Here is an 8461-nt window from a genome sequence, read left to right as displayed (position 1 = left end):
CTGAGAAGAACTACTCAGTCGTGGAAAAAGAGTGTTTGGCCATAAAGTGGGCGGTGGACATGTTACGGTACTATCTTCTGGGTCGTAAATTCAGACTAATATCTGACCATGCCCCACTTAGATGGATGAGGGAAACAAAGGGTAGAAAAAGAAAGTCGAGCGGGCACCACCTAAATATTTCTCACCATATTACATATTATACATATTACAACATGATAATGAGACGTTATCAACACTTAAACAAAAAATAAAGAATCTGGAGGCACAACTGTCGACCTATGACCCTATAACACAAGTACAGCCTTTTCAAAAAAATCTAAAGGACACGATTACGAAGTTTGAGCAGGAGATCATGACAGGAAAGAAAACTAAATTACAACGGGATAAACAGGATTATGAAAAGGGTACAGCCTACAGGTGGAAACATTCGGGTAATAAAAGACCATTTTTTGCAACAAATCAACAGGACATGGGGGCCACAGCTGAGAGCAGTCTGAGCGATTTTTTAGCCTCAGACACAAGCGACACGGACGGAGGACAAGGCGGGGAAAGAGAAATAAGAAAAAACAGGCGACCACGCTATCAGCCCATGCTAGGACAGAAGAAGAGCAGCAGGCGCCAGAAATAACTAATAACCAGCTCCAAATCATTAACCTATCCACATATACTTTGTCTGAGGCAGAGAGGTCAGTTCTTCAGAGGGGTCTCACTTTTTCTCCCATGCTAACTACGGATAAGTTTACCGTTATTAAAGATCTATATCTATTTTGCAGAAAAATTGTCTTGAAAGCATTACATCATAAACCAGAACTTTTTCCGGACTCCACAGCGACAGTAGATAGACGGGTTTTTCACGATCTCCTGGAACTCCTGAATGAAAACGATGACACTGCAGGTAGGAAAAGCTTTCCTCATAGACTACCCTCTACTACTACTCCTCCCTTGTCTCTCGTACCTTCGGTTAAAACCTTCTTTGAAGTGGTCAAGGCAGATATACATAAACTACCAATAATCAAAAATAAAGAACAAAATTTGTCAGTGACTGACAGGAAGGCCTTGGCTGGCTTAAAAACCAACAAGACATTCCTTATAAAGGAGGCAGACAAAGGGGGGAATGTAGTTCTGTGGCCAATAGAGATGTATTTGGAAGAGGTGTCTAAACAACTGACCAACATTAAAAACTATGTGAAATTGCCGTCGGATCCTACGCTAGTATTTAATGGGAAGCTGGAAAGGCTACTGGATGCAGCACTGATGGAGGGAGTGATTAGAAAAAGAGAAAGAGACTATATATTTGTAAAAAAAACAGTGATTCCCACATTCTACTTGGTACCTAAAGTCCATAAAAATCTCACGTGCCCTCCTGGAAGACCTATCGTCTCGGGTATTGGAGGTATAGGGGAAAGAGCCTGTGAATACATAGACTTTTTTCTTCAGCCGTTGGTACAGGATTTGCCATCCTATATCAGAGATTCAACACATCTCATAGAGAAATTGAAAGATGTGAGACTGCCAGAGCAGGCCTGGCTGGTGACAGCCGATGTTTCTGCTCTTTACACCAGCATTGCACATGATGACGGATTAAGGGCAGTAGATCATTTTCTAAGAAGAGTGCATCCTGGGGAGCTCCCACATAATTCCTTCCTTTTGAGCCTGCTCAGGTTTGTGTTAACACACAATTATTTTATATTTGAGTTTTCTTTTTTCAAACAGTTATCGGGTACCGCGATGGGTGCCCGCTGTGCTCCTTCCTTTGCCAACCTTTTCATGGGTTGGTGGGAGGAGACCAGCGTGTACCCGTCGCGGGCCTTTAGAGAAAATGTTTTATATTGGTTTCGGTTTATCGATGACATTTTTTTTTATCTGGGCAGGCTCAAGGGAGGGATGTGAGGACTTCCTCCGGATGCTGAATGATAATGTATATAACATTCATTTAACCTTTGAAATATCCTTGTCTACAGTGGGATTTCTAGATCTAAGACTCATCCGTCAAAATGACATCATATATACAGACCTGTTCCGGAAAAACACGGCAGCTAATGGATTATTGGATTTTAAAAGTTTCCATCCTCATCATCTGAAGAAAAATTTACCTACTGGTCAATTTCACAGAATCCGGAGGAACTGTACCCTACAGAGTGATTTTTGCTCTCAAGCTAAGGCCCTCTCAACGCGTCTGCAGGCAAGAGGTTATCCGAGATCGATTATAAAAAATGCCCTACAGCAAACTAAATCTATCCCAAGGACACAACTGTTAAAACCGAGAAACAGGAAAGTGGATAACGAACTCAGGTATATAACTACATTCCACAATCATTGGAAGAAAGTCTCCGAATTATTCAGGAGACACTGGAACATCTTGAAAACAGACCCTAAGGTGACAGACCTTGTACCAGAGCGCCCTCTAATTACAGCTAGGAGGGCACCAAATTTACGAGACTCCCTCTCAAGGAGCCACTTTATTAAACCAACTTTGAAACTGGGCAGGGGATGTACCCTCAGAGGTATGTATCCATGCGGGGAATGCAATATTTGCTCGTTGGTAAGCAGGGGCTCCTGCTTTGCCAATCCCCTAGATGGGACTGAGTATAATTTAAAGGACTATATGAACTGTAAAACATCTAATGTGATCTATGCTTTGACATGCTCTTGCCCCAAGACCTATGTAGGACAGACCTCCCAGGAGCTTCGCAAAAGAGTACAACAGCATATCTCTAATATTAATTGCGCCAAACAAGATATATCCAAAGGCAAAATGGTTTCCACAGTAGCCATGCATTTTTTGCAGGTTCATTCTAGCAATACTCGGGATCTGCGGGTTACCGGCCTGCAGAAAATTCCACCAAATATCCGCAGAAGGGACAGACAGGGGGAATTGCTCAGACTAGAGGCCCGCTGGATATACCAGTTGGGATCAGTATCACCAGGGGGCCTCAATGAGGATCTCCTCTATACAGGATTCCTTCTGCCCTAGATGGGTTCATCATCATTTTTTTTTTTTTTTTTCTCTTGGGATAACATGGTAAAATATTACTCACACTAGTGGACCAGAGTCCGTATTTTTGGACGCTTGGTTAACAGCGTTCTGTATTGCATAGATGCACAAACAGTTTATCATCTAGTGGAAAACTGATGCCCGTAAGGCAATAGATAGGACTTTTCTGGATCTTAATAAACACTGTGTAGGAATAACAAGAGATTTACTATTACCTCATCAAAAATGGAGTTCTAAGAACGAATTATTATAGGAATGACTTCCCTGTAGATATTGCGTAGGCATACTTAGTAATGGTGGTTATAGGGCTGGCGATGGGCTCTAGCAACAGCGCGTCGTGCAGGCGCAATAAGCGAACCATATCGGTAGATCAGCGTCTGGTTTCTAGGACGCCTAGAAACTATGAAGTGATGTATTTTCGTCGCACTGCGCAGGCGCGACTAGCGGACGCTTACTATCGGAATATGGTGCAGGTGTAAAGTATATCTACATTAGTGGACCAGCGTCTGTATCTCCAGACGCCAGGCAATTAGGGGATTATATTGCATAGATGCACAATTAGTATATCTTGCAGCTGGTAACTCATGCCCGTATGGCTTTACAATAGACATGATTTTCCCAGATTTTGATAGCACTGCGCAGGTGCACAAAGGAGATAAACAATTTTTTTTTTTTTTCTCCTAATTAACCATGGAGTTTTCCATAAGAGAAAAATGTATTTTATAGGTATGATTTGTCCGCAAGTACTGCGCAAACGCATTCAGTAAATAGTCATTATAGGGCTGGCGCCAGACTTTAGTAATAGCGTATCACGCAGGCGCAAAAGCGGCCTGCATTGAAAGACAAATGTCTGGTTCCAGGACGCTGTATAATTAAGATGCATTTTGTTCGCATTGCGCAGATGCGGAAAATGGAGGACACCTATTGGACTGACGTCAGGCCTCTAAGACGTTCGGTAACCAAGGGAACTTCTCACAAGTTTCACTTCACCAATCGGAGTCTACATTGCACAGCAGAGAAGGGAGGAGAACTGTGACATTATTAGACCGTCTACAAATAAGGACAGGTTTTACTTATCCCCACTCAAGACTTACTGACTGGTTCCTATTGGTCAGAGACTGCCGAACACAGGTGTCGGCATTAGCTGACCAATAAGTAAGTGCACTTACGCTATATATGCTGGACACGACTTGTATATCATCATTTCCCCTGACGAAGCCACCAGGAGTGGCGATACGCGTAGGGAGCTTCCAGACCCTGTCTCCTAGTGAGTATATTACTTATTTATCTTCACATGTAGTGGGTGATGCCTGTGGTTCCATTTCTGTCTTTTTTTTTTTTTTCTCTAAATGTATCATAATATTGTTTATGTGCATTTCCATGCCCACAATATATGAAGGGCTCATTGTTTAGTACTTAGTGGACATATTAAATGGATATCTGCATGTTCTTAATTAGTCATCTAAACCTTGTGATATCATAGTATTATTATATATAACAAGAGCCGGATATCTATTTTGGACATTATTAAATCACGTCAGGACGGCACCACAGGACACTTATCTGCATTGATCTGACTTTATACTATTTTGCAACTCACGGAGCTACGCCACAGGATTATTTTTCCTAGGGGGTCTGGTTTCTATCATGTCCCCATACAGAGGACATTGAAAGTAGTGTGTATAGGCATATGTTTTATGCTGTTTTTAATGTATGTTTTTAAAGTTTAGCACTGAAGTTTTGGTCTCAATAAAGATTTGTTTATATTGATTACATTGGCTCAGTGTGCACCTCTTTGCGCTTCTCTTTTCTTCTTTCTTTATGGAAACAAAGGGTAGAAATGCTAGGGTCACCCGTTGGTTCTTAGCTCTACAGGACTTCAGTTTCCATGTGGAACATAGGGCTGGAAAGCTGCACGGTAATGCGGATGCCCTATCAAGAATCCCTTGTTTAGTGGGGGAAAGTGCCAAGCCCCACGGCTTTAGGCAGAGGGGGGAGGTATGTAGCATGGCTAAAGGGTGTGCAGTCGACGGGAGGTATGTGCCACATAAGTGCCTTGTTGCTGTAATGTAGCCCGGAGTATTTCTTTGTTGCACATAACCATGTATATATATGTGTTTCAGGACCTGTGGTGATGTCAGACCACATGGCTAATCATGTGATAGGTTACTGGGTGTGGTTAGCTCTATATAAGACTGGCTATTGCTTTAAGCAGCAGATATGTGTGGAGGTGAAACCCTCCTGAGTGTGTTAAGGCTTCAAGACTGAGCCGGATGAACTGGACACTTGTTTTTCTTTGCCTGAACCAAAGGCTATTTGCTTTCTGTTGTTTTGCCATATGGTTTATGAAGCAATAAACCCAGTGAACTTTAAAGGAACATGCCTTCTGAGTGTCAGCCGTCGCACCTGAGTGAGTGGAATCCCTACACTATATATATATATATAATATATATATAACTGGTAGTCTGTAGGATAAGTCAGTCAGTTCCAGGCAGGACCAGTCAGGAGATGGACTGGACAAGTCTGAGGCAGCAGAAGGTTTTACGGAGCTGTGCCGCCTCAGTGCTCCAGCTCCTGGAAAGAGACATTGAGAAAGCCGAATACATTGCAGAGAGCGTGCAGGAGAGCAAAGCACAGGAGAGAACATTAGGGGGAGACCAGCCCTGAGCAGGCTGCCTCCTTCTAAGGCGCAGAGACCGGTAGCCGGAGCACAGAGGTTGTAAGGACCTGTATGACTTACATCAGAGACCGGCAGGACAACTGAACTCTACGTTACCTGTCCGACCTAACACCCAGGAGGCACAGTGGCACCCCTCAGAGACTGGGGCGTGCTAGAGTCCCTATAACCAGCCTCAAGCCACCAGTCATACGGTTTATGTCCTATCCTACGCGGGGGACAGAGAGAGAAAAACAACAACTGTGAGGACCTTATGTGGAGCTTTAAGCCATAAGGAACTACAACAACATGGTGCTAGAGGAAGGCTTTTGATTTCCACCTGGGTAAGGGGACTCCTAACTTGCCTTCAACCCGGCCTAACCCTGCCTGCCCTGTGATCTGGTGCTCTGGACTGCAGATGCTGAAGTCTTCACTAAACCAAGGTAAAGAGACTGCAAACCTGTGTCCTCATTCTTTACTGCACTCCTCACCATCTTCCATCTACACACCCGGAGCCCTGTGGGAAGTTATACCATCTAGCTGCCATAACATCACCCCAGAGGACCCCTTAAAGCAGCGTCGGTCACCACTGAGTGAATACCACAGGTGTCTGTCTGTCTGTCTGTCTGTCTATCTATCTATCTATCTATCTATCTATCTATCTATCTATCTATCTCTGTGTAATGGAGTGTGGGTTGGACAAATGTAAAAGAGGAGATTGGACAAGAAATGACATCACAAATCTTTTTTTTGTTCAAAAATAGATCTTTATTAAGCTTTCAAAAACGCATACAAATCCGCATTAAAAAAGCATCAAAAAACGCATCAAAAACACATAAAAAAGCATCAAAAACATAAAATACGCACAAAAAAGCATCAAAAACATGAAATCTGCACAAAAAACGCACCAAAACCACACCTGCGTTTTCTGCCAAGAGATGCGGATTCAGTGCGGAAAAATCCACAGGCAAATCTACAACGTATGCACATATTCTAATTGTGTCTTTAATTAATTTAATATGTTATTAACGGACTGTTTGTTGGGTGCAGTTTACTATTAGGGTATGTGCACATGTTGCGGATTTCCTGCGGATCCGCAGCGTTTTTTTTTTCCGTGCAGAAATGCTGCAGATCCGCAAGTGATTTACAGTACAATGTAAATCAATGGTTAAAAAAATGCTGTGCTAATGGTGCGTAGAATTCTGTGCGGAAACGCTGCAGATTAAAAGAAGTAGCATGTCACTTCTTTTTTTGCGGATCTGCAGCGTTTTTGTACCCATTCCATTATAGAAATCCGCAGGGGTAAAAAACGCAGTAAATCCGCACAAAATCCGCCGCAAAACCGCACAAAAAACGCGTCAAATCCGCACTTGCGTTTTCTGCCAAGAGTTGCAGAATCCGCACCAGAAATTCCTAAGCCTAATCCGCAACGTGTGCACATAGCCTTAAACAGAAGGCTGTGGAAATTCATCTCATATGAAAGACTTATCCTTCAGAATTTTTATAGAAGTGAAGTGGAAACTTGAGAAATTACTTTCTTCTGGCCACTAATGAAGATGGCAGAGAGAAACAATTGCAAACTTCCAGGAGAAAAAGTGACAGTGGATTATGTGGATAATATGCATGTGCGATGTACAAACTCTTAATATGGTCCCCATAGACTGTAGTGGGACTATACCTCAGTTGGGAGGTAACATATGATGTTACACAGCAGCCCAAAATAGCTTCCCTCACAAAGAGACAACATGCTTGATGGTTACAGTATTTTAAAAAGCAACATGCTTCATGGCTACATTATGAGAATGTGCTTGATGTTTACAGTACAGAGTCAATGTTTTTGTTGGTTACAGTATTTACTAGTGATGAGCGAGTGTTCTCCGAGTATCTGGGACGTGCTCGTGTTTTATGTTTGTGTTCCCACAGCTGCATGATTTGTGGCTGCTAGACTGCCTAAATACATGTGGGTATTGCACACTTGCTCATCACTAGTATTTACGAGTTAATGTACTGGATGGTTACAGTGTTTTCATAGGCAATGTGTTTGATGGTTCCAGTATTTTAAGTGTCAGCTTGCTTGATGCTTACAGTATTTTAGGAGGCAGTGTGCTTGATGGTTACAGGATTTTAAGAGACAAAGTTCTTTATGTTTACTGTATTTGAATAGTCAATGTGCTTGATAGTTACAGTATTTATGAGGCAATGTGCTTGATTAAAGTATTTTAATTGTTAATGTGCTTAATGGTTACAGTATCTTAAGAGGCAATGTGCTTGATGGCTACAGGATTTTAAGTGTCTATGTCCTTGATTACAGTATGTTAAGAGGCAATGCGCTTGATGGTTACAGAATTTTAAGTGTCAATGCGCTTGATTACAGTATTTTAATTGTTAATGTGCTCTTAAGAGGCAATGTGCTTGATGGTTACAATATCTTAAGAGGCAATGTGCTTGATGGATGCAGTATTTAAGAGACAATGTTCTTGATAGATACAGTATTTAAGAGGCAATGTGCTTGATAGTTACAGTATTTTAAGAGGCATTTTGCCTTATTGTGACAGTATTTTCAGAGGCAATGTGCTTCGTGGTTATAGTATTTTAAGAGGCAACTTGCTCGATAGTTATAGCGATTCTCATAAAAGGCAACACCTGCAACAGAAGTCAATAGATCAACAATTTGGAAGTTTTCCAAATCAAGTAGAAGAAAAACTGCACTTAGTATAGCATTAGGCAGTCTCTCAGGGATAATTAAAGGAATGTATAGCTGGAAGCTTACTTTTTAGTTTTGTAATTACAGGCACAACTTTTCTTTTGAT

The 8461-nt window shown here is 42.0% G+C and overlaps 1 long non-coding RNA gene across 1 annotated transcript; it reads left to right on the top strand.

Moving 5' to 3' along the window:
* The first annotated feature begins 600 nt into the window (after window positions 1-600).
* On the top strand, window positions 601-2315 carry LOC138658137 (uncharacterized). Its single transcript, XR_011317359.1, has 3 exons — window positions 601-686; window positions 774-895; window positions 1962-2315. It is a non-coding gene; the product is annotated as an uncharacterized lncRNA (long non-coding RNA).
* The last annotated feature ends 6146 nt before the right edge of the window (window positions 2316-8461 follow it).

The sequence above is a fragment of the Ranitomeya imitator genome, chromosome 1 (genome assembly GCF_032444005.1).
Source record: "Ranitomeya imitator isolate aRanImi1 chromosome 1, aRanImi1.pri, whole genome shotgun sequence".
In the NCBI taxonomy this organism is placed as follows: domain Eukaryota; kingdom Metazoa; phylum Chordata; class Amphibia; order Anura; family Dendrobatidae; genus Ranitomeya; species Ranitomeya imitator.
Note: the sequence above shows the minus strand (reverse complement) of the source record. Positions and strands in the feature narration are given on the sequence as shown.